At 38.5% G+C, this 26,416-nt stretch overlaps 1 long non-coding RNA gene across 2 annotated transcripts in view; it reads left to right on the forward strand.

Moving 5' to 3' along the window:
- LOC144250156 (uncharacterized) overlaps positions 1-26,416 on the forward strand; it is a 71,689-nt gene that overhangs the window by 16,016 nt on the left and 29,257 nt on the right. The window contains exons 2-4 of one of the 2 annotated variants that reach the window (XR_013342407.1): positions 16,084-16,266; positions 17,008-17,076; positions 20,281-22,584. This is a non-coding gene — a long non-coding RNA (uncharacterized LOC144250156). Of the gene's footprint in view, positions 1-16,083; positions 16,267-17,007; positions 17,077-20,280; positions 22,585-26,416 lie in introns of those variants that run through there. The other variant, XR_013342408.1, reaches the window with a different exon arrangement.

A 26,416-nucleotide genomic window follows, 5' to 3' on the forward strand; every position in this document is an offset into this window, starting at 1 on the left:
GGACAGATGCTCCCTACCTTCAAAGGTGTTGGGGTCCCAGTTAGGTCAGTTCAAGGGGAAGTCAGCTTCGATTATGTTGGGAAGTTGTGTCGGTTGCCCATCTGGTCCGAGGATATTTTTTCTTGCTTCCAGGAGGATTCTCTCTCGTTCCTCTGTCGTGAAGAGAGTGCCTAAGAGTTGTTGGCAGTCATCCCAAGTAGGCTGGTGTGAAAACATCAATGACTCAATCAGACCTGTGAGCCGGGTGGGGTCCTCGGAAAAAGGGGGATTGTTATTTTTCCAGTTATATAGATCTGAAGAGGAGAAAAGCCAATACTGGTAGACTTGTATTTCTCCACCATGGTCATCCTCTATCATTGGCCCATGAGGACAGAGGGGAAGTATCACTGGGGCTTCAGGGTTTTTAATCATTCGCTGCCGGCGAGTTCCTTTAGCCGGGCCAGCTTCCTCCAGGGGAGGAGGGGCTATGTGTGCTTCGGGGAAGTCATCTGAAGGGTGCTGGGCTTGCTTAACCTCCTTCAATGGTGGATAAGGTGAGTCAGCAGCAGGGGAATCACTTAGAGGGTGTTGGGTGTTGGGGAACGGAGGTAGGGGATAAGGAAAGGGAGGAGAGTCCAGCAGAGTCAAATCTTGAGACTCAGGGAGAACAAAGGGTGGAGGAGGAGGTTCACAAAGGTCCTGCCAAGTTAAGATATACAGCTGTTGATCTGGATGGCTATGTGGCCCCGGCTGAAAAACAATATCTCTGACTTTTTGAGTCACTGGGGAGTAGAAAGATCCTTCTGGAGGCCATCCAACTCCAAAGGCGGGCCATTCTGTGGCACAGAGAGTCTGCCAGGTCTGGCGTTTTACTGAAAAAGAAAGATTCTGAGCCCTTATGCGGACTTCAGCCCAGTGATCAAGGGTCAGGGACAGAGGTGTGGAATGACTCTGTCCCATAATGAAAGTTACTTGAACAAAGACAGGGACAATACAAATGTGACACAAACACAGACACACAGTAAACAGTAAACGTGTAACACAAGTTCAGAGGCAAAGATTAAAAACAGACAGTGAATTCAACCGGAGAGAAAGAATAGTTGCCGGCAAGACCAGACGGGTTGGCAGCAGAATACAGATGAGGGCACCTTGTCCCTCCCAGATGGGGGCACCTTCGTCCCCCCCCAGAGTCTCCCAAAGCGTCCCTTGAGGAGACGTGGTCTGTGGCTTCAGGGACACATCTATCCACCACCGCCAGGGGGAGCTTACACTCTCCGCTGACAACCACACTCTACCAATCCAAAACCAGAAAACCAGAAAAACCAGAAGGCTCTGAGAGCTCATGCTCTCCAGCCCCAAACCAGAAGGCTCTAAGAGCTTCCACTCTCCAGCCCAAAACCAGAAGGCTGTGAGAATTCATGCTCTCCAGCCCAAAACCAGAAGGCTCTGAGAGCTTACGCTCTCCAGCCCCAAACCAGAAGGCTCTGAAAGATCGCAAAGGAAAAACAAGAAGGAGAAGAAGGAGGAGGAGAAGAAGAAGAAGATAAGGCGCCTTACTTACCCCCATAAAGGAGTCTTGTTGAGGTCTCCCTGTCCGGCGATGCGCAGTTCCCGGCCAATGCACCAAATGTAAGGGTCCGGTGAAACGTCGGAGTAAGAGACTGCAAGAGACTGTCTTATGCAAAAGCAGAAGGGTGGGTTTATTTTGAGACCAGCATGCTAGGGCTCCCTCTATAGCAAATAGAGATAGAGCCCTGAGAACAGCTTGAGCAGAGCTTATATACTTTCCCTGGAGAGGGCAGTGAGAGAAGTTACATTTTGTAGTTTGGCAGTTGGGGACAGCTCATTCTGGGAAGAAGATTAGCAGACAGTCCACAGTTAGGGACAGCACATTCTGAGAACAAGATTAGTAAACAGTTCTTAAGATTTTAACAGTGTTTTGTTAAGCATATAGAGAAACGGAGTGACAAGTACCTATTTTATTAACCTTTCAACTTGTCCCCCTCTCCCAGCCTGAGTGTGGACTGTATTCATTTAGCAGGGGGCTCTCCATTCCCATCCCAGATCCAGGCCAGATCTTATTGCTCCATGATCTCCCATGCGATTTCTCCTTGCCTCTTGCTTCTACCAAAAAGTGAAACCAGAAAGGCTGCCTCTGGTGGAGAATATTTTCACTTCTCTGGGACAGCATTCTTATGTGCAAAATGGACAAAACTGTGTCTCCCTCACCCACCTTCCCATACAAAATTCTGCTAATCACCATGAAGAAACTCAATGATTTTCTAATTTGGAATTTGCAGATTATTCCTATATCTGATAATCTACATGCTTTCCTGCAAATGACCTCCCTTTCTTAACCAGTTTTTTTTCTCATTTCTGCGCCTGTCACAACACTAATTTGGTACTAAGTACTTTAGCTAGCTGTCAAACTGCTGAATTGTGTGTGCGTGTGTGTGTGTGTGTGTGTGTGTGAGAGAGAGAGAGAGAGAGAGAGAGAGAGAGAGAGAGAGAGAGAGAGAATAAAACTTGAGATATTGACAAGAAAGGGTTTAGAAATTTGGAGATAAAAATGACTTGAAAAAATGGTAGAAAGGAAGAGATGTGTAGATTATTTAATGTAAAGAAAGAAATGCAGAAATAGACTTAGGAATAAATAATGTAAAATCACAGATTCTAAAATAAAATCACTTCTTTTTATTTTTAGAGTCACACAAAAGCTTTCTTCACACCACTGTTCCTGAAAGGATTTCATCAACAGATGCAAAACACGATCGAGAAAATAGAGTAATTGGGGATTATACAATTATTATATCATATTATTATATATGCAAATGTTATTTTTTTCTTAGTTACACATTAGGATTCATTTGACATGATTATAAAAGCATGGAATATAATTTACTTGAATTATAAGAGGTCTCAGTAATAGACCAAGTATTTCTACTTTTTCTTCCCAATCCTCTTTCCCCTGTTCCCCTCCCTCTGTTCTACTGTCCTGGGAATAATATTTTTATTTTTTTATTTTATTTATTTATTTTTAACAACAAAAAAACACTTTATTTCCTTTCTCTTTTCTTTTCTTTTTTTTTTCTTTTTTCTTTTTTTGTACTGGGGATTGAATTCAGGGCTCCTTAACCACTGAGCTACATCCCCAACCCTTTTTTTTTTATTGGTTGTTCACAACATTACAAAGCTCTTGACATCTCATATTTCATACATTAGAATCAAGTGGGTTATGAACTCCCATTTTTACCCCAAATACAGGTTGCAGAATCACATCGGTTACACATTCACATTTACATTTTTACATACTGCCATATTAGTGGCTATTGTATTCTGCTACCTTTCCTATCCTCTACTATCCCCCCTCCCCTCCCCTCCCATCTTCTCTCTCTACCCCATCTACTGTAATTCATTTCCCTCCATGTTTGTTATCCCATTCCCCTCACAACCTCTTATATGTAATTTTGTATAACAATGAGGGTATCCCTCCATTCCATGCAATTTCCCTTTTTTTCTCCCTTTCCCTCCCACCTCATGTCTCTGTTTAATGTTAATCTTTTCTTCCTGCTCTTCCTCTCTGTTCTGTTCTTAGTTGCTCTCATTATATCAAAGAAGACATTTGGTATTTGTTTTTTAGGGATCGGCTAGCTTCATTGAGCATAATCTGCTCTAGTGCCATCCATTTTCCTGCAAATTCCGTGATTTTGTCATTTTTTAGTGCTGCGTAATACTCCATGGTGTATAAATGCCACATTTTTTTAATCCATTCATCTATTGAAGGGCATCTGGGTTGATTCCACAGTCTAGCAATTGTGAATTGTGCTGCTATGAACATTGACGTGGCAGTATCCCTGTAGTGTGCTCTTTTAAGGTCTTCAGGGAATAGTCCGAGAAGGGCAATAGCTGGGTCAAATGGTGGTTCCATTCCCAGCTTTCCCAGGAATCTCCAAACTGCTTTCCAAATTGGCTGCACCCGTTTGCAGTCCCACCAACAGTGTACAAGAGTACCCTTTTCCTCACATCCTCACCAGCACTTGTTGTTGTTTGACTTCATCATGGCTGCCAATCTTACTGGGGTGAGGTGGTATCTTAGGGTGGTTTTGATTTGCATTTCTTTGACTGCTAGAGATGGTGAACATTTTTTCATGTACTTGTTGATTGATTGTATGTCCTCCTCTGAGAAGTGTCTGTTCAGGTCCTTGGCCCATTTGTTGATTGGGTTATTTGTTATCTTACTGTCTAATTTTTTGAGTTCTTTGTATACTCTGGATTTTAGGGCTCTATCTGAAGTGTGAGGAGTAAAAATTTGTTCCCAGGATGTAGGCTCCCTATTTACCTCTCTTATTGTTTCTCTTGCTGAGAAAAAACTTTTCAGTTTAAGAAAGTCCCATTTGTTGATTCTTGTTATTAACTCTTGTGCTATGGGTGTCCTATTAAGGAATTTGGAGCCCAACCCCACAATATGTAGATCGGAGCCAACTTTTTCTTCTATCAGATGGAGAGTTTCTGATTTGATATCTAGCTCCTTGATCCACTTTGAGTTGACTATTGTGCATGGCGAAAGGAGGGGATTCAGTTTCATTTTGTTGCATATGGATTTCCAGTTTTCCCAACACCATTTGTTGAAGATGCTATCCTTCCTCCATTGCATGTTCTTAGCTCCTTTATCAAATATAAGATAGTTGTAGCTTTGTGGATTAGTCTCTGTGTCCTCTATTCTGTACCATTGGTCCACCCGCCTGTTTTGGTACCAGTACCATGCTGTTTTTATTACTATTGCTCTGTAATATAGTTTGAAATCTGGTATCTCTATACCACCTGATTCACACTTCCTGTTTAGAATTGTTTTTGCTATTCTGGGTCTTTTATTTTTCCATATGAATTTCATGATTGCTTTATCTATTTCTACAAGAAATGCCATTGGGATTTTGATTGGCATCACATTAAACCTATAGAGAACTTTTGGTAATATCGCCATTTTGATAATGTTAGTTCTGCCTATCCATGAACAGGGTATATTTTTCCATCTTCTAAGATCTTCTTTTCCTTCTCTTTTTAGAGTTCTGTAGTTTTCATTGTATAGGTCTTTCACCTCTTTTGTTAGGTTGATTCCCAAGTATTTTATTTTTTTTGAGGATATTGTGAATGAAGTGTTTTTCCTCATTTCCGTTTCAGAAGTTTTGTCACTGATATACAGAAATGCCATTGATTTATGCGTGTTCATTTTATATCCTGCCACTTTGCTGAATTCATTTATTAGTTCTAGTAGTTTTTTTGTAGACCCTTTTGGGACTTCTAGGTATAGAATCATGTCATCGGCAAATAGTGATAATTTAAGTTCTTCTTTTCCTATTTTTATGCCTTTAATTTCTTTCATCTGTCTAATTGCTCTGGCTAGTATTTCAGGAACTATATTGAATAGAAGTGGTGATAGGGGGCATCCCTGTCTTGTTCCAAATTTTAGAGGGAATGCCTTCAATTTTTCTCCATTCAGAATGATGCTAGCCTGAGGCTTAGCATAGATAGCTTTTACAATGTCGAGGTAAGTTCCTGTTATCCCCAGTTTTTCTAATGTTTTGAACATAAAGGGATGCTGTACTTTGTCAAATGCTTTTTCTGCGTCTATCGAGATGATCATATGGTTCTTATCTTTAAGTCTATTGATGTGGTGAATAACATTTATTGATTTTCGTATATTGAACCATCCTTGCATCCCAGGGATGAATCCTACTTGATCATGGTGCACAATTTTTTTGATGTACCTTTGTATCCGATTCACCAGAATTTTATTGAAGATTTTTGCATCTAGGTTCATCAGAGATATTGGTCTGTAGTTTTCTTTCTTTGAGGAGTCTTTGTCTGGTTTCGGAATCAGGGTGATGTTGGCCTCATAGAATGAGTTTGGTAGAGCTCCCTCTTTTTCTATTTCCTGAAATAACTTGAAAAGAATTGGTATTAATTCTTCTTTAAAGGTTTTGTAAACCTCCGCTGTGTACCCATCCGGTCCTGGGCTTTTCTTGGTTGGTAGTCTTTTGATTGCTTCTTCTATTTCATCCATTGATATTGGTCTGTTTAAATTGTGTGTATCCTCCTGACTCAGTATGGGCAAATCATATGACCTAAGAAATTTATCAATGTCTTCACTATCTTCTATTTTATTGGAATATAGGTTTTCAAAATAATTTCTAATTGTCATCTGTATTTCTGTAGCATCTGTTGTGATATTGCCTTTTTCATCTCGTATGTTAGTAATTTGAGTTCTCTCTCTTCTTCTCTTCATTAAGATGGCTAAGGGTCTGTCGATCTTATTTATTTTTTCAAAGAACCAACTTTTTGTTTTGTTAATTTTTTCAATAGTTTCTTTTGTTTCAATTTTGTTGATTTGTGCTCTGATTTTAATTATTTCTTGCCTTCTGCTGCATTTGCTGTTGTTTTGCTCTTCCTTTTCTAGGGCTTTGAGATGAAGTGTGAGCTCATTTATTTGTTGGTTTTTCCTTTTTTTGAGGAATGACCTCCAGGCGATGAATTTCCCTCTTAAGACTGCTTTCATTGTGTCCCATAGATTCCGATATGTTGTGTCTGTATTTTCATTTATCTCTAAGAATTTCTTGATTTCATCCTTTATGTCTTCTGTAACCCATTGATCATTCAGTAACGTATTGTTCATTGTCCATGTGATGTAGGATTTTTCCTTCCTTCTTTTATCATTGATTTCCAGTTTCATTCCATTATGATTAGATAAAATGCATGGTATTATCTCCACCCCTTTATATTTACTGAGGGTTGCCCTATGGCATAATATATGGTCTATTTTTGAGAAGGATCCATGTGCTGCTGAGAAAAAAGTATATCCACTTGATGATGGTTGATATATTCTATATATGTCAGTTAAGTCTAGGTTATTGATTGTAATATTGAGGTCGATAGTTTCTTTATTCAAGTTTTGTTTGGAGGATCTGTCCAATGGTGAAAGAGGTGTGTTGAAGTCACCCATGATTATTGTGTTGTGATCTATTTGATTCTTGAACTTGAGGAGAGTTTGTTTTATGAACGTCAGAGCACCATTATTTGGTGCATAAATATTGCTAATTGTTATGTCTTGTTGGTGAATGGTTCCTTTTAACAGTATATAATGACCTTCCTTATCCCTTTTGATTAATTTAGTCTTGAAGTCGATTTTATTCGATATGAGAATGGCCACCCCTGCTTGCTTACGAGGACCGTGTGCGTGGTATACTTTTTCCCAACCTTTTACCTTGAGCCTGTGTATGTCTTTTCCAATCAGATGTGTCTCCTGGAGGCAGCATATTGTTGGATTTGTTTTTTTAATCCATGTTACCAGCCTATGTCGCTTTATTGGAGAGTTTTAGCCATTAACGTTTAGAGTTACTATTGATATATGGTTTGTACTTCCTGCCATGTTTGATTATTTATCTCTTTTTTTTTTCTAATTTAGTTTGTTACTCCATGATTAGCTTTCCCCCCATCCTCAGTCTTTACCGCAGCACTTCCCACTGATGGTTTTGGTTACTGTTTTTCATTTCTTCCTCGTGTAGTGTTTTGCTCAAGACGCTTTGCAATGGTGGTTTTCTTGCTACAAATTCTTTTAGCTTTTGTTTATCATGAAAGATTTTTATTTCGTTGTCGTACCTGAAGCTTAATTTTGCTGGATACAGTATTCTTGGTTGGCATCCATTGTCTTTCAGTGTTTGAAATACGTTGTTCCAGGATCTTCTCGCTTTCAGCGTCTGTGATGAAAAATCCGTTGTTAACCTTATTGGTTTACCCCTAAATGTAATCTGCCTCTTTTCTCTTGTAGCTTTTAGTATTTTCTCTTTGTTCTGTATATTGGATATCTTCATAACAATGTGTCTTGTCGTTGGTCTACTGTGATTTTGCGTGCTTGGTGTCCTGTATGCATCTACAATTTGTATATCTGTTTCCTTTTTTATTTCTGGAAAGTTTTCTGTAATTATCTCATTCAGCAGGTTACTCATTCCCTTGGTATGAAGCTCTGTGCCTTCTTCTATCCCGATGACTTGTAGGTTTGGCTTTTTTATGTTATCCCAAATCTCTTGGATGTTTTTCTCGTGATTTTTTACCAGCCTTTCTGAGTTGGCTAGTCTTTTTTCAAGATGATATATTTTGTCTTCATTATCTGACGTTCTGGCTTCTACTTGCTCCACTCTGTTAGTGATACTCTCGATTGAGTTTTTAATTTGGTTTATCGTTTCCTTCATTTCTAGAATTATTGTTTGATTTTTTTTGTAATCTCTATCTCCTGATAAAGATGCTTAACTTCTTCTTTTATCTGTTTGTGTAATTCATTTTCAATGTGATCTTTAAGGTTCCTTTCTATCTGTCTAAGGTGTTCCTTGAGTTCTTTATATGGCCATTTTTCTGATGACTCTAGGTCCTCCTGACTATTTAGGCTGTCCTTCATTGTTTTCACTCCTTTTCTTCCTTGCTTTTTTATGCTCATGTTACTTCTTGTTCTATTTGACTGCTGAGCTACTGTTTACTCTTATAAATTTATTTGATGCTTGGGAGGAGAGATATTAGAAGGGAAGGGAAGAAGTCACTAAAGAGAATGAGTGTAGGTAGGTAGAATTCAAGAAAGGGGGAATAAGAAAATTGAAAAGAAATGAAAAGACCAAAGAGAAAAAGTGAAAAGAAAGAAAGAAAAAACGAAAAAATAAAAATTTAAAACCAAAAAAAAAATTATACTGATAATAAAAAAATGGAAATTAAAGTTTAAAAAATAATAGTAATAATAATAGAATAAAAAGAATTAAACAAAATTGAAACCATTAATAAGAAAGTTAAAGAACAACAACAACATCAACAACAAAAATTTAAAAAAATGTGGCATTTATATACTATGGAGTATTATTCTGCATTAAAAAATGACAAAATCATAGAATTTGGAGGGAAATGGATGGCATTAGAGCAGATTATGCTAAGTGAAGCTAGTCAATCTTTAAAAAACAAATACCAAATGACTCCTTTGATATAAGGGGAGGAAACAAGGATAGGGTAGGGACGAAGAGCTTGAGAAGAAGATTTACAAAAACAGGGGTGAGAGGTGGGAGGGAAAGGAAGTGAGAAGGGAAATTGCATGGAAATGGAAGGCGATCCTCAGGGTTATACAATATGACATATAAGAGGAAAGGAGGGGTAAGACAAGATAATACAAATGGAAGAAATGATTTACAGTAGAAGGGGTAGAGAGAGAAAAGGGGAGGGGAGGGGAGGGGAGGGGAGGGGGGATAGTAGAGAATAGGACAGACAGCAGAATACATCAGACACTAGAAAGGCAATATGTCGATCAATGGAAGGGTAACTGATGTGATACAGCAATCTGTATATGGGGTAAAAGCAGGAGTTCATAATCCACTTGAATCAAACCGTGTAATATGATGTATTAAGAACTATGTAATGTTATGAATGACCAATAAAAAATAAATACTAATAATAATCATTAAAAAAGTAATAATAATAATAAATGCAGTCATAGAGCTCAATTAACTTCTCTTCCAGTAGGTGGAGCTATGCCCACTGGGCCAGGCTTCTCTTCTTGATAGGTGGGAACCAATCACTGTGCCTCAGGTCTTCTTCCCAGACTGTGCGGGTCTCCAATCCTGAGTGCCCAGGGCCTTCTCTTGTGGTTCCTCAAGCCAGGCCCCGCTCACCTGTGACACTCACCGCAATACTGGCTACACGCCGGGTCTGTTGCTCCTGGGAGCCCTGTTATCATGGATGCGTGGGCACACCCTTTCTGTTTGCCTCCCTCAGACCCTAAGTTTGTGGGCTTGGGGCTGAGGAAGCAGGTGAATCAGAACTCGTATGCAGCCAATCCAGGCTCGGTATGTTCTGAGAAGGGCAGATTATTCGCCCAGGATCTCCTTCAGCTCAACATTGCCTAGTGGTCCTGATAGAACAGTATTTTGACAGTTTACTTCTCCCTATGCCTGTGCAGCTGAAGGGGTTAGAGACTTGATCTCTCCGTGTCCGCCGCCATGTTGGATCACTTAGATTTTAAATTGTCACTCATCTTATCAGCTGGTCCATTTTACTCAGCAGCTCACTCGCACGGTGAAGAGTCTGCTCTAAGCTGCTCCGCTGGAAGCGCGGCGGCTGCAGTGGAGGCGGCGGCAGTGGCGGCCCAGTTATGGCCTTCCTTCGGACCACCGGGGAGGGGGTGTGGGCTTGGGGAGGGGAGGCAGCGCCTCTGGGCCCGTGCAGGCCGGGTACTGGGCACAGGAGAGAGCGGGCGGGTGGGGGAAAGAAATTGAGATCAAGATTTAGGGAGTGAGCATGGGAGGAGAGATGGAGGGGTATAAGCAAAGCGGAAAGGCGGAGAGGAGAGGGAGAAGGGGCCGAGGGAGCCCGGCAGCTCAGGGGCTGCAGTCTTACTGCTCGCGCTGAAGTCGTGATGCACTCTCTCCACCTTGGCTGGAGTTGTGGCGGATTCACTCCGCCTAGGCCCCTTTCTTGACACGGTGCTGAGTCTATATCAACAGATCTCCTTTAATGATCTTTACTTCTTGTTTCAAGACTCGGCAACATACTCTGAGGGCGCGACAGCGCGGAGCACGGAGCGGCTTACTTGCTTCCCGCTGCCATCTTTCTTCTCGGGAATAATATTTTTAAACCTTAGATTATGTTAAGTTGCCTTTTTAATGTGACGACGCTACTGCAGGAGGCAGAGATGACAGCTTAGAATAGTTTCACAGCAGAACATTTTGTTGTGTGTGAATATGCATGAGACTTTATTTCTTTGAAGATGAAGGATTTTAGGGATAAGAATCCACAAATATGAAAATTAAGTGGGTAACAAAACTGAATTTTCCCCAAGACAGGATTAAGGTAATGTGAGTGAGGTGAATCATGAAATTTGTCTTTGGCATGGGTGAACTGGTGGGTTCTAAGTCAAAAGATAACAGTTGACATCAGGTAAGTGTTCCCCCAGAAATGTAATGATGCAAAATAATGGGTGCTTTATTACTGGTTCAGAATCCTGAAGCCTCAGATATACACCTAGGGAAGCAAATAAAATGGTTACATATTATTGTTAATTCTGACAATCTTTTAAAATGTAAGTACTAAACAAATACATAATTTAACATATATTATCTATAAATCTTACTGAAATTTTTGGATACTCTTATTATAGATTGCTTATATCATTACAATAGAAGGAAAACCATATTTTGTTCATCTTAAAAAGCAGTAAGTTATTATTTCATCTTTTCAAATTTTAATTCTTTGGTTTCTTGATTGTAAAACTCAGTTATGATTAGAATCATTTCAATTCAAATATATGGATACCTATTGTATATTGGGTATTGAGCAAAGTACTAGGCAGAAAAAAGAATAAAATATACAGAGTCAAATGTATAGTTCAAGGAGATACATTAATAGAGAAAATTTCTATTATAGTATTTTATTATGATAAATGTGTAAGTAGTATTGTTTGGAAATCAAAGAAACCTTATTAGAAAGAGGTAAGAGATAAGTTGTGCATTGAGAGAAGATATATAGCTAGCTATGTGAAGAATAGCAGTAGGAATGGATGCAGGGGTGGGGTGGACATTCCATATAGAGAGAAAATCATTTACAAAATAAGTACATGTGAGATAGAGTGTTGTTTTTGTTTTTTTGATATGCAAGAAGTCAATGAGAATTACTAAATGATACATTTTTCTGAAGGATAGAGGTAACAGATTCTGAAAAATAAGGTTGGAGTCTGTTTGAGGATATTGGGAGACAAAAATAGCTTTACTCATGTACTTGTAGAGTCAAATTGAGTCTTACAGGGGTGAAAAACCGAAGGTGACTAATAACATAACTAATAGTTTAGGTGAGTAATGATGGTGCATCACCAATTATAGCACTGCAAAGAAAAATTCAGTGAACCTCAAGACAGATTTGATAGAACAATTGAGAAACAGTGGGGAACCTCAGATATAATTTAGTTGTTGCTCAAGAAAATGGATAGCCTATGATGTAACCAAATGAGGGATATGAACAGGGGATATGAACAAGGGAGATATTTGTATGAGGAAAGAGTGAGTTTTAGTGCTTATAACATATTCCAAGTGGATTCTTCCTACTGGACAGATAAATATAGGCATAGGGATATAGATTTTCCAGTAAGTGATAATTTGGCTATATTGAAATTTTTGATGAGAGTTATGTCTAGGAACAGATTAGTGGCTAAAGTCTAAGCCTAGAGAAAGACCAATATTTCTGTGAAAGGTAGAAAAAAATGTAGCTAACAAGGAAGATGAAACTGGAGCAGCCAGTGAATTAGGAAGAGAAGCAGAAGAATGAAGTGAATGTAAATTAAATGATTGGACTGAGTGGTCCTGATCTTCAAATAGAAGTCAGAAGTTGAATATGGCAGTGCATTTTAAATCTTTTGGATTTGACCTATACATGACTATGGATATTTTATAGAGAAGTTTCAGGGTGACTAATAATTGACAAAGTGGATTATATGTGTTAGACTACTGATTTAGTCAGCTTTTTCACTGTTGTAACCAAAAGATATGACAAGGACAATTTTAAGGAGGAGACGTTTATTTTGGGGTTCACGTGTCAGAGGTCTCAGTAATAGACAACTGGCTCTATTCTGGCAGGGGTTGGTGGTGCTGAGGTGAGGCAGAACATCAAGGAAGAAGAGTGTGGGGAAGGAAAAAAGGTCAGACAGGACAATTAGGAAGGGGAGAGGAGGAGATTGATTGATAGATAGATAGATAGATAGATAGATAGATAGATAGATATGGAGAGAATGCTATACTCACCAGGGACAAATTATATATACTAAATCCATGAACCCCAAAACCTACCACCGTCCTGGCACACCCTACCTACCTACAGTTAACACACAGTTAATCCCTATTATGGCATTATTCCACTGATTGAGTGTAAGACTCTCATAACCCAATCATTTCACCTCTAAGCTTTCTTGCATTGTCTCATACATGAGCTTTTTGGGGACATCTTACATCCAAACCATAACAAGTATTCTTTTGATAAAATTTGTTAAGAATTGAAAAATATAAGGCAAAGAGCCAAGGGAGAGTTATTTAGGATGGTAATGACTTGAAAATGGCTTTTAAATTAGCATTGGGATTAAAAAGTCCATAGACAGGAAGAGTTTGGAATTATAGGACAGAGTCTGAATTTTTAGTAGATAGAATAGAATGGGATCTATAGCAAAGGATTAAGGACTGCTTTAAATAGAAAGAAGTAATCCTCTGGAAGTGAAGGAGTGAGGACTGGCACATGGAATGTTTCTGGAATGATTGATAGGAGTGGTGTTGAGTTTTTGAATGATTACTGAGAGGAATAAAAGAAAAATTTAACCAATATCTAAACAAATTTGGTGCATAGCTAAGCTTAGTTTATATGAATTTGTAGTGAAACCAAACAAGTCTTTTAAAATTTAGTCATAATGCTACATTTTAATTTTGAGATTCAAGAGTAACATATGAAATCAATGAATGATAAAGACGAAGTTCTATGCTAGAAATGGGGCCTACATGATTTTACTTTTATATATTTAGTGATTTGTTTTTTCATGAACTTGCATTTTAGTATTATAACTCTAGTTGGAAATATTTGGAGAATAGTTTATAAGCAGTTGCTTGGCCAAACTTTGAATTCCTCAACCCATAGACAGTTTGCATATGAACAGTATTTTTTCTACTTTTTCTGTTTCGTTTGAGCATGTTGTTGTTTTTGCCTAGATCGCATTTATCTCCATAATTTCTTATTTATTCCTATGACAAAAATGGCACTGAACATTCTTAGCCTTTGTTAGCTCATGCAAGTCATATGATTTTTTTTTAATTTATTTTTTATTGGTTGTTCACAACATTACAAAGCTCTTGACATATCATATTTCATACATTGGATTGAAGTGGGTTATGAACTCCCAATTTTTACCCCAAATGCAGATTGCAGAATCATATCAGTTACATATCCACATTTTTACATAGTGCCCTATTAGTAACTGTTGTATTCTGCTACCTATCCCCTACTATCCCCCCTCCCCTCCCCTCCCATCTTCTCTCTCTACCCCATCTACTGTAATTCATTTCTCTCCTTGTTTATTTTCCCATTCCCCTCAAACCTCTTATATGTAATTTTGTATAGCAATGAGGGGTCTCCCTTCATTTCCATGCAATTTCCCTTTTCTCTCCGTTTCCCTCCCATCTCATGTCTCTGTTTAAAGTTAATCTTTTTTTTCCTGCTCTTCCTCCCTACTCTGTTCATAGTTGCTCTCATTATATCAAAGAAGACATTTGGTATTTGTTTTTTAGGGATTGGCTCGCTTCACTAAGCATAATCTGTTCTAGTGCCATCCATTTCCCTGCAAATTCCATGATTTTGGATTTTTTAATATGAATAAATATAAATGTCATACTGGGAAGTAAATTTTAAAAATAAGCTATCCACTTGTTTTACTTTATGTATTTTTGTTTTTCAAATGAACTGCAATTATAATGGATATGTTGCAGGTTTTATAAATTCTCTTGTGACACTCAACACTTGTTCAGGGCTCAGGTTGTTGAGAATTTAAAGATATTCAATTTGCCACTCTTTTAATTACAAATTAATTCTTCATATATGTTTTCTCACTCTATAATCACCTTTATTTCAATTTCCTAAGGATGAATCAGAATAACTAATAAAACCACATTGGGACCCTAGCAGCTTTGCTTCCTGATGAGAGGCTTTGTTGATACCAAAAGGATCTGCTGCTTATTGACTTTGATGAGTCTGGAGTATAGGGAGTGTTGGTCTCTCCATAACTTTTTTAGTTTGCCCAAATTCTGTTTTTGTCCTTTTAAAATTTTCTAAAAATTCTAATTTGTTATATATGATAGCAGAATATATTACAATTCATATCACACATATAGAGCACAATTTTTCATATATCTGGTTGTACACAAAGTATATTATCACCATTCATGTCTTCTTACATGTACTTAGGGTCATGATGTCCATCTCATTCCACCATCTTTTCTACCCCCATTCCCCCTCCTTTCCCCTCCCACCCCTTCGCCCTATCTAGAATTCATCTAATCCTCGAATGTCCCCCCTCCCAACCTCACTATGAATCATTCTCCTTATATCAGAGAAAACATTTGGAATTTAGCTTTTTCGGATTGGCTAAAACTTCACTTAGCATTATATTCTCTAACTCCATTTACCTGCAAATGCCATGATTTTATTCTCTTTTATTGCTGAGTAATATTCCATTGTGTATATATGCTACATTTTCTTTATCCATTCATCTACTGAAGGGCGTCTAGGTTGGTTCCACAGTTTAGCTATTGTGAATTGTGCTGCTATAAACATTGACGTGGCTGTATACTTCTCTAAGATTTCATCTCATTCCAGTCAGAATGACAGCTATTAAGAATACAAACAACAATAAGTGTTGAGGAGGATGTGGGGGAAAAGGCACACTTATACAGTGCTGGTGGAACTGCAAAATTGGTGCCACCAATATGGAAAGCAGTATGGAGATTCCTTGGAAAACTGGGAATAGAACCATCTTTTGACCCAGCTATCCCACTCCTCAGTCTATACCTATTTCTTAATTTTCTACAATAATTGCCAATTGTACACTGCCTTAGACCAATAGACAGTTTGGTTCTGCATGCAATCATTTTTAGACATGTAGTACCTTCAGTTCAGCACACATGAACATTAGGTATCAGAGGAGAGTTAGTGTTTCAGAGAAAATGGACCCAAGACTAACAGACCCTGCAGATTTGCTCCAAAAATCTATACACTAGAAGGGGGTCCCTCACCTGTGTAAGAACACAAATCCATGCCACTATGTGCTTTTGGTAAAATAATTAAAAAATATTTGTAACAGAAATCAAAATACATTGTGATGTAGTAGTCTGTTTCTGATATGAAATCTCAAAGACCAAAGGAATAAAGTTGAAAAAAAAGGTGACATTTAAATCTTAAAAAAAAAAATAAAAAAAAAACAAATCTGGCCAAAATTTCTCATTAGAATTATAATTTTGGTAGAATAATTTCAGACTTTCTTTGAATTATTTTAACATTCAGGGGAATAATGCAAGTCAAAATGTTTCATATGGAATTGAACCAACCAATTGATGCTCTATCAGGATTTATACACATGATTTATGAAGAAAAAAGTAATCAAATTAATATTCCTCACTCGGGAAAAAGAGTCATTTATGCTGAGTCTGATATATCACCGCATGAAGGAAAAAAAAAGCTATACCCGTAAGTGTTAACTCTTTTATTTCCACTTATTTCATATAATTTTGTTAAGAAGTGCTTTCAGAGCTGAATTTGTGACTTGCAAATGTTATCATTATTTTACTTTTCATGAAGGACCTGCATGACTGTTAAAATTATTAGAGAATGAATTTGTGTTCATTGGTATGCTTGAAAAAAGGGAGATGTGAATATAGGACTAAAAACATTAATTTTCATACATGGGCTTATACATAAGTAATATAAAATATGCTGTTTCTTCCATTATAGATAATTTAGATAAAAAACATAAGTCTTTGTTTCAAGAGAATTCAAAATGGAAAATTTTTGTGATTTACATAAGGTACATGTAAAACAAAGTGATGAATTTTTCCTCCACAGAGACCTATAAACTTGCCACAAATAACACAAGAGGCTGTAGTGAACTGCCACTGGTGGTAAACTTTAGTAATTTTTTTCTAAACTAAAAGTAGTTTCTTAAAAATTGGTATAGAAAATGTGCCCACATAAATGTTTAGTAGGATAATTATGACAAGAATAAGAAAAATAGTTCTCTAGATTATAGACCTACATTTTCACTTAATTATTATAAAAGTAAGATGCTTAGATATATAGCTTGGAAAGTCTAACTGAAAACTCTTGCTATCACAACACTTTTTGAACTGTATTGTTATTATCTCTGGATATAATTTCAGTGCAATGTAAAGTTTCATAAGTTTCTCAAGACTCATGTTGTGTGTTTTTCAGAAAAATGAATATGCCTCATCATTATTCCCTTGGTATCTTTAACTGCATATTGTTGTGGATAAAAATCTGGTATGTACTATTTTATACATTATTATTTTCAAATTATTTGACATTTATCTTTAAGTTCAGTGATACTGTGAAAAATTTCATCCATTTATTTTGCATTTTTAATTAATCCATTTAAAAAATTATATGTAAGCAGTTTTTGTTAATCTATTTTGTATAATAGATAGAATCTGTTACTTTTGCAAGATAAGCATCTTATTTCCTGAAGCTTGTTGGCTACTTTTTTTTTAATTGGTTCTTTTTATTTATACATTACAGTAGGATTCATTTTGATATAAATATAAAAGCATGAAATATAATTTGTTCTGATTCAGTTCCCAGTGCTTCCCCTTTTCCTCCCCTCCCCCCTTCTTATGTTCCCTTCCCTTTTTTCTACTGATCTTTCTGTTATTTCTTATTGGGTTTTTTTTTTTTTTTGTACTGTGGATTGAACAGAGGGGGCACTCGACCACTGAGCCATATCCCCATCATTATTTTGCATTTTATTTGGAGACAGGGTCTCACTGAGTTTCTTAGCGCCTTGCTTTTGCTGAGGCTGGCTTTGAACTTGTGATCTTCCTGCCTCAGCCTCTGGAGTCTTAGGGCTCCCAGCACTATTTTTTAAAAAATAATTGGCTACGTTTCTTTTGTCAGAGGATTATACCTTCCAAGAACAGATATGTTACAACTCCCTCAAAACTCTCAAGCCCTACCTAATAGTAATATTTGACTTCATTAGTCTAATTGGAAGGGAAGTCTACACAACAAATATGCCACTTCTTTCAAGCAAAAATGGTATACTGTTCTGGACTTAAAAGATGCTTTCTTTTGCTTGCCTCTGCATAAAGATAGTCAGTTGCTGTTTGCTTTCGAGTGGGTAGACCCAGAAAGTGGAACATCTGGTCAACTAACTTGGACCAGATTCCCACAGGGGTTCAAAAACTCCCCCACTCTCTTTGATGAAGCCCTCCACAGAGATCTCAACAACTTCAGAACTAGGCACCCCGAAGTCACCCTACTTCAATATGTGGATAACCTGCTACTGGCAGCGGACACCAAGGAAAACTGTGAGTCTGGGACCCAAGCACTATTATCCAAGCTTGCTCAACTTGGGTATAGAGCTTCTGTCAAAAAGGCCCAAATTTGCCAGCAAGAAGTAATCTTCCTGGGCTATTCCCTTAGGGGCGGTAAACGATGGCTCACTGAGCCCAGAAAACAAACCGTTGTCCAGATCCCACCCCCATCTAACAGGAGGCAAATCAGAGAGTTTCTTGGGACTGCTGGCTTTTGCAGGTTATGGATACCTGGGTTTGCGTCCTTAGCTGCTCCTTTATACCCGCTGTTAAAGGGAGATGCCCAATTCCAATGGGCCCCTGAGCACCAGCAAGGTTTTGATAACATCAAGAGGGCACTGCTATCTGCTCCAGCCTCAGCACTCCTGGATGTAGAAAAACCCTTTACTCTCTACATTGAGGAAAAAAAAGAAATAGCACGAGGAGTGCTCACTCAGACTCTAGGACCCTGGAAAAAGCCTATAGCCTACTTGTCTAAAAAGCTGGAACCAGTGGCTAGTGGATGGCCCCATTGCCTAAAAGCTATAACAACGGTGGCCCTACTAATTAAGGATGCTGATAAGTTAATGCTGGGACAAAAGCTAACCATTATAGCCCTCCATGCCCTAGAGCATCATCCGCCAGCCACCAGACAGATGGCTATCAAACTCTAGAATAACACACTATCAGAGCCTGTTGCTGGATAAGGACAGAATAATGCTGGGACCCCGGGCCCCGCTTAACGTGGCTACACTACTACCTGAACAATCATCAGGACCCGTCACTCATGACTGTCAACATATACTGGCAGAAGAAACCAGTATACCACGGGATTTAAAGGATCAGCCACTGCCCCACCCTGAGTCATATGGTTCACTGATGGCAACAGCTTCCTCCAGGATGGTAAGCGGTGGGCTGGGGCAGCAATAGTTAGCAGAACTAAAGTCATCTGGTCCTCTAGCCTCCCAGAGGGAACATCGGCTCAAAAGGCAGAGCTGATTGCCCTCACAAAGGCATTGGAGCTAATGGCAGGCAAAAAGGCCACCATATACACAGATAGCTGCTATGCCTTCTCTACCACTCATATACACGGGGCTATCTACCAGCAAAGGGGACTATTAACCTCGGCGGGAAAAGAAATAAAAAACAGAGATGAGATCCTCTGCCTCCTCTCAGCAGTGCAAAGCCCTAGGGAACTAACTATAGTGCACTGTCCAGGACACCAGAAAGGAAACGATCATGTAGCGGTTGGGAACAGTGGGGCGGATGAAGAGGCTAAATTGGCAGCCCTAAATGGAGTAACCATGTTAACACTTTCCACACGGGGGGAACATAAGTCAAGAGATTTAACTACTTCGGAGCACCCCAACAACTTAACATCTAAGGACACTGACACTGAACTCCTCAACTTCACTGAGCCCAGCCTGCAATTTCAGAAAGCCCTACACTACGTTAAAAATGTACATCAACTCACCTTGGTTCAAAGAAACTGCAAGTTTTCCTAAAGGATCAAGAACAGAGTTTTCCACTAACCAACTCACAGGGAAAGGAAATAGCTGAACGAGTAACAAAAGCCTGTCGGGTCTGTCAATTGGTTAATGCTTACCCTTCCAAGCTTCCTGCAGGAAAGCGCCTATGAGGAACCAGACCAGGACAATTCTGGGAAGTGGACTTTACTGAAATTAAGCCAGCAAGATATGGACTTAAATATCTCCTAATCTTTGTAGATACATTTTCAGGATGGATTGAAGCCTTCCCCACAAAAAAAGAAATGGGGCAAATGGTGGTCAAGAAGATCCTGGAAGATACTTTTCCAAGATACGGCCTGCCTAAGGTAATAGGGTCTGATAATGGACTGGCGTTCATGGCCCAGGTAAGTCAAAGATTAACCAGGACCCTGGGGATTAATTGGAAGTTACATTGTGCTTATAGACCCCAGAGCTCAGGATAGGTAGAAAGAATAAATAGAACCATTAAAGAGACCTTAACGAAATTAAGCTTAGAGACCGGCATAAAAGATTGGACTATGCTCCTGCCTTATGCACTGTTTCCTGCAAGAAATACTCCCTCTGTTTCTTTGTGTAACCTCACCCCCTATGAAATTCCCTCCTCCAGTAAGGGACCTGACCCCAACTCTAAGACCTAACAATTCCTTTCACACCCCCTTGCTTGACAGACTTAAAGCTCTTGAAAGAACCCAGCAATACCTATGGAAACAGCTGACCACTGCCTACCAACCTGGGGACGAAGGGACTCCACACAGATTGCTCAAAAGGATGGAAGGAAATTCCCCTATGTGGAGGCCTTTTCTCTCCTTCGCTCACATCTTAAACTATGCTTCTCCAATAGATCCTCACCCTCAGCCTTCTGCTCCAGACTCTCTGCTGTCACTCCCACCTCAGCAACTTGATTTCTCCCCTCCAATTACTAGATCTAAAACCCAAACCTCCGCAGGTTCTCAGACCATTGCCCCCTTGCTGAGGTAGCAGGTACTGAGGTACCCTCCACCCACTCACTCCTCTCTTCTCCTGTTAGTGCCCACACGGGGTCCCACCAGGTCCTCTTACCAGCTAACCCAAAGCTCAAACCAACTGAAGAGAGCCCTCAGACCCCTATCCAAGATGTAATGAAAATGGCCTTTAAAGTTGCTTTGTCATCACTGAAAACAGGTTACTAAAAATTTAAAGTCCCTCACAGGCTTTTTGGGATACTCACTCCCGTCTTCTCCTCTGCTCTACCTGTTCTACTACTCAAGTTTTTGTTGCTAGGAAAATCCCAAACCCCTTTCCCATTATCCATGGAGCTGCTCTCAGCCCCGCCTTCCCCCTCTGTACCAGGCCCACAGAAAAGTCTTAACTGACCTTCTCCAGAAGTCTTCACCATGGCTGACTTTAGGACTTTCAGCAAAAGAGTCCCTATAAAAGAGTTCAGTATAGGTAAACTTCCTCTTTTCGTGTTGCCCTGTTCTCCTTGGCCACTGGCTGGAAAAATCAGCACTCCTAAGTTAGACACCCCCTTACTAGTTTTTCACAAAATATGTGAACAAGGCCTCTGGACTTGAGCTGGGGCTTCACAGAGATGGCTACATTTCTAAGATAAAGAAGTTACCAACTGGGCTCCATGGTAACAGCTGGAAGGGGGAAAAAAAGGGAAGAAAAAGCTCTCCCCCTCCCAAGTGTCCTTAAAAGTTAACTTGCCCAGAACAGAGGAAAAAAAAAAAAAGAAACATAAACTGCTTTTTATAAACTTCTGCAGACTGTGAACTTCTGAGCCCCTTCCCTTACATGTTGGGTACAAAATTCTGAAACTACCTAAACTTGGGTTTCAGGGGATTAATTGATTACAACAGAAGCAATGCCCTCTGAATCCAGTTGCAACCAAATAGGACTGTTTCCCTGCCTTCGGTACTATCTTAGGTGCCTTGCCTTGTCTGTCCCTACAACAATATAATTCTATATACTTAAACATTGTTTATGTTTTCATAAAATGGTCAACAGATGTAATTAATTATGTAATGGTGCAGATGTTTCCCAGAGTGCTCTATCATGACGAAGGTTCATTTGAAGATCAAATAGGGGGGCATACAACCTGGTTTTGCTGGGAACCTGTATCCCTCACTTTAGCCATCCTATTAGGAATAGGAGTTGCTGCAGGGGTGGGCACAAGAACCACTGCCCTGGTCCATGGGACACAACAAATGACCCAATTAGAAGCAGCAATAGACCAAAACTTAAAGATATTAGAAACCTCCATCACAGCTTTGCAGGAATCTTTAACCTCTCTCTCTGAAGTTGTTTTACAGAACAGGTGAGGGTTGGACCTCCTCTTCATGAGAGAAGAGGGCCTTTGTGCTACATTGAGGGAAGAATGTTATTTTTATGCCGACCATACTGGAGTTGTAAAAGAATCTATGAGTAAATTAAGAAGATGCCTTGAAGATCGTCAACGAGAGAGAGAGGCCCAAAAAGAATGGTTTTGAGTCTTGGTTCACACAGTCCCCCTGGTTAACTACGCTTTTATCAGCCCTGGCCGGTCCATTAATAATCCTCATATTATTGCTAACTGTAGGACCCTGTTTGCTCAACCGTGTAGTTTCCTTTCTCCAAGCTCAAATTAGACAAGTCAAACTTATGGTAATCAGACAACTATATACCCCACTAGCAGACATAGAATGTGACACCCCCCAATGATCACTTTTATGATTAAAAATAGCCAGAAGAAGAAGTGGGGAATGAAAAGTTAATAATCTTGAGAATTGTTTGCTAATCTTGTTCCCAGAATGTGCTGTCCCCAACTGCCAAACTGCAGAATGTACTCCCTCACCCGCAAACCGCCCACTCGCCCTGACCCATCAATAAACTTCCCTCCCTGCCCTCTCCAAGGAAAGTATATAAGCTCTGCTTAAGCTGTTCTCAGGGCTCTTTGCTCTATTCAAGTGAGCTCTGAGCCCCAGCATGCTGGACCCCCAATAAACCCTTTGCTGTTGCATGAGACAGTCTCTTGGTGGTCTCTTCCTCCGACGCTCGCCCAACCTTTACACAATAAAATAAGGGATATTCTGAATTAAATTTAAATTGTGGATATTATATTTTAATCACTCTTCTGACCCTTAATCTACAAATTCCTTCTAAGGGTCATCAAAGGCCAAGGACATAACCCACTATGAAACAATTCATTAGAATCTTGTATGTTATTATTTTTATCAAAATACTCCTTCCCATATGGAAAAAGATCTAAACTTCTCACCTTTATGTTTTAATTGTATTCAAAGGACACATTTTTCTTCTGACTGTAAACCATTTGGATATTTTGCCCTGATTCATCTGTCTGGATCTCATGCAGGATTGGATCTTGTTGGTGATTCTCCTCAGGTCCATCTTTAACACTTTGCAAGTTTGGTTACCAGAACTAAGTAAAGTATTCTTTTCCACTCATTTCTGTTAAGTGCTATTATTCACATCAATTCAAGAAAGTTGATTTTTCTACTTAGGGAATAATTTCAGTGTTCCTCTTGAGTAACCTGTTGTTCTCCTTAAGTTGAGTTGGCTTCACTTGGTGGCTTAGGGGAAACTTTTTAGGTTAGTATTGGTCATTTCTGCTATAACTTAGCTGTGTGCAGCAGCACCTGTGATCTAGAGTCCAGTAGCACCTGTGACAAATCCTGAGAAGGCCCTACTATTCCCCCAAATGGCCAAATTTTAAAATATTTTTTCCCTTCATTCTTTTACCTTTCTATTTCTCTTCCTTCCTATTACCTACTTCACCATAGTTTTGGTCATTTTCTTCTATTTACTTCTAATGTTGGAACTACCTACAGGATTCAGTAATACCCACAAGATCTCTTAGCTATTGCAATTGATCAGAGTTAAGTTTCAATCATACAGTGGGGGAAATGACAGTGGATGGATTACATGAATTCAATTGTTCTAAGAAGGAATCTTAATGTCTGAAATTTTATTTTTACATATTTTTCTTTGTTTTAAATATTTAAAATAACACAATGGTCATATTGTCAGACTGAAAAGAATCAGGGAGTTTCAAACTTTACTACTTCCAAAAATATGGGTAGTCAACAGATGTAGGCAATGCAAAAATATGTTTGCAACCCTCAAAACAGTTCCCTGGTCCTTCCAAGTCACAATTGTATACACTTTAACATTGTCAAGATCCAAGAAATCCCGATCTCAGATTATCACCTAAGGTTCCTACATATGGAACATAATATCACTTACACACAGATAGCTGACTGTCATGTAATCTTTTCACGTTAGTCTGAGAAAATTAGAGTTGATGTTTGTAAGTGTCATGTGCCATCAATCCACAAATCCCATGTTTATTTATTATAACCAATTCTAGCAGATCAGGAATATCCTGCTAAAAATGTCCCATAGATAAAGACATTTTGTAGGTGAATAGTATCAATAGTTCAAATTAGAAAGTTTATAAGGAAATTTGGCCATGGTATTTATTTCTGTTTCTTGTTTCTCTCTCTCTAGGATAGGAAGGATGAGGTTCAGGTACAATAGTAACTTTTCTCTTGCCAGAATAAATTAAACCACTATTGGTGGCTTTAAAGATGGAGAAGGAAGGACTTCATTCAAGAAGCGTGGGTAGTCTCTAGGAGCTGGAAAGTACAAGAAAATGGCCTTGCACCTCTAGCCTCCAGAAAATATCTTACCCTAATGCAATTTGACTACAGCCCAGTGAGAGCTATGTCAGATTTCCAAATTACAGAAATTTAAGATGAGACATGTATGTTGTTTTAGGCAACTAAGTTTGTGGTAACTGGTTAGGACAGTGATTAAAAAAAAAAAAAACGAACAAAACAGGCATGTTCAATTGAAACTTATGCAATGGTTAACTGTGAGGAATGAAACCAAGTCATCTGAGGAAGAGTGGGAAGCATTGGAAAAAACATGTACAGAATATGAATAGAAAAAAATATCAAAAGTCTTTACATGGAAGAGATTTGCTATAGTTTGACCCTGGTAGCCTCAAAAGGTAGACTAAGGACCAATGAATGAAACAAAATACATTTGATGCCAAGCCAAGCAAAAACTAATACTGAGCTATCTTCAAATATGTTGTGCATTTCCTAAGAAGATAATTAATTCTCCATTATCGGAGAATTCAAACAAACTAGGTTTCCACCTGGACAGAATCAAAGCGATGTATGAGTGATTAGAAAAAAATGTTATATTCTCATGAAGTCCAGGTAAAGACCAGATACTTTTAATATGAGATTGAATAAGTAGATGGAAAGGTTAAATCTGAAAGTGCTTCGGAAATCCACCAGATTTAAATCATAGGCAAATAACCACCTATTCTTAAAATTTGGTTCTATCATTAAGAACTTCACAACAAAATAATCTTAGTTAGCTTCTAAACAAAGTCATAAGCCTTGAAATACATACTAATGGAGAAATTGATAATGTAATCCAGTTGAAAGCTATGGCCACTCTTACCACTAAAACAAAGGTTAAAGATGAAACTGCTTTCCACAGTTCCATTATCCCACTTAATATGTTTCTCATTATTTGTGGTATGGCAGTTTACACTCCATGAGCCTTTCCTTTTATTTGCCTGGAAGGAAACTTTCAATAATAAGTTGATGTGGCAAGTACATAGCACTGTCTACACTGCATTTCACTTTCACTTCTGACAAAGTATATTTCTACAATAATTTGTCAGAATTTACTGCTAATAAGGAGTGCTTTCTGTATCTTAACAAGTTATTGGTAACAAGTGTTTGTAAAGCAACTGGACTAGAGGCTGTTTAGCAGTGGCTGGGGGTAAGAGAAAGAGAGAGAGAGAGAGAGAGAGAGAGAGAGATAAAAAAGATTAAAAGACATTAGTGCTGACTCAAAAATGTTTAATCTACTTAAGGACATAAGAAATGACCCCATGACATTGTAAATAAGCAAGATGTGTATCTTTATATATTAAGACTACATATAGATTAGATAAGATTCTGCTAAAATGTATAGTACAAACAATAACAATGTATAGTATTCCAAAGTCATTGTATGTGTGGAAGAAATTAAATGTAGAGATATCAGTGGTGGCTCCATGGCTATATTCACACCCAAGATAGATCTCCATGGTACTTACTAACCTTCCCTCTTTATTACAATAATAAATAGACAGTTAAGGTTGTCTATGGCTAGAATATATTCTTGGGCTGCTTTATTCTATTATCTCATCTCAGACAGAGCTCTGGGAATAGCCTTTTCAGCACTATACATAAGATGGTAATTGTTACAATAATTTCCCACCAAGGAAGCCAATTCTACATCTTGTACTTTAATATGTTTATGAACTCAGGGCTTATACTAGTTTTTGGAGAATGGATGAGTTTCCAGATAGAAGAAAGAGAAATGGGTGGCATGAAGACATGGTAATCCCATCATGGCTCAAATATGCTCTGCTTCTCTCTAAATATGTACTGTATTCTCTGTAACCTACCATATGTCTTTAAATCCCAGGGAAGGGGTAGTGGAAAGGTTAAAAGAAGATAACTAAATGAAATTTCTGCATAATAAAAACTCAGGTACATTTACCAGAGACTCATAGGCAGATAAGTGGCTGTTAGATATTTTATTACATATATCATAAGAATGTATATAGAAATATTTTTTATTTGTTCTTTTTAGATATACATGACAGTGGAGTGTATTTTAGCATACTATATATACATAGACTTGTTCTAGTTAGGATCCCATTCTTTTCTTTGGACATAATATGTGGAGTTTCCCTGGTGGTCTATTCATATATAAACATAGGAGAGTTTTGGTCTGATTCATTCCACTGCC

This window comes from Urocitellus parryii, chromosome 14 (assembly GCF_045843805.1).
Source record: "Urocitellus parryii isolate mUroPar1 chromosome 14, mUroPar1.hap1, whole genome shotgun sequence".
In the NCBI taxonomy this organism is placed as follows: domain Eukaryota; kingdom Metazoa; phylum Chordata; class Mammalia; order Rodentia; family Sciuridae; genus Urocitellus; species Urocitellus parryii.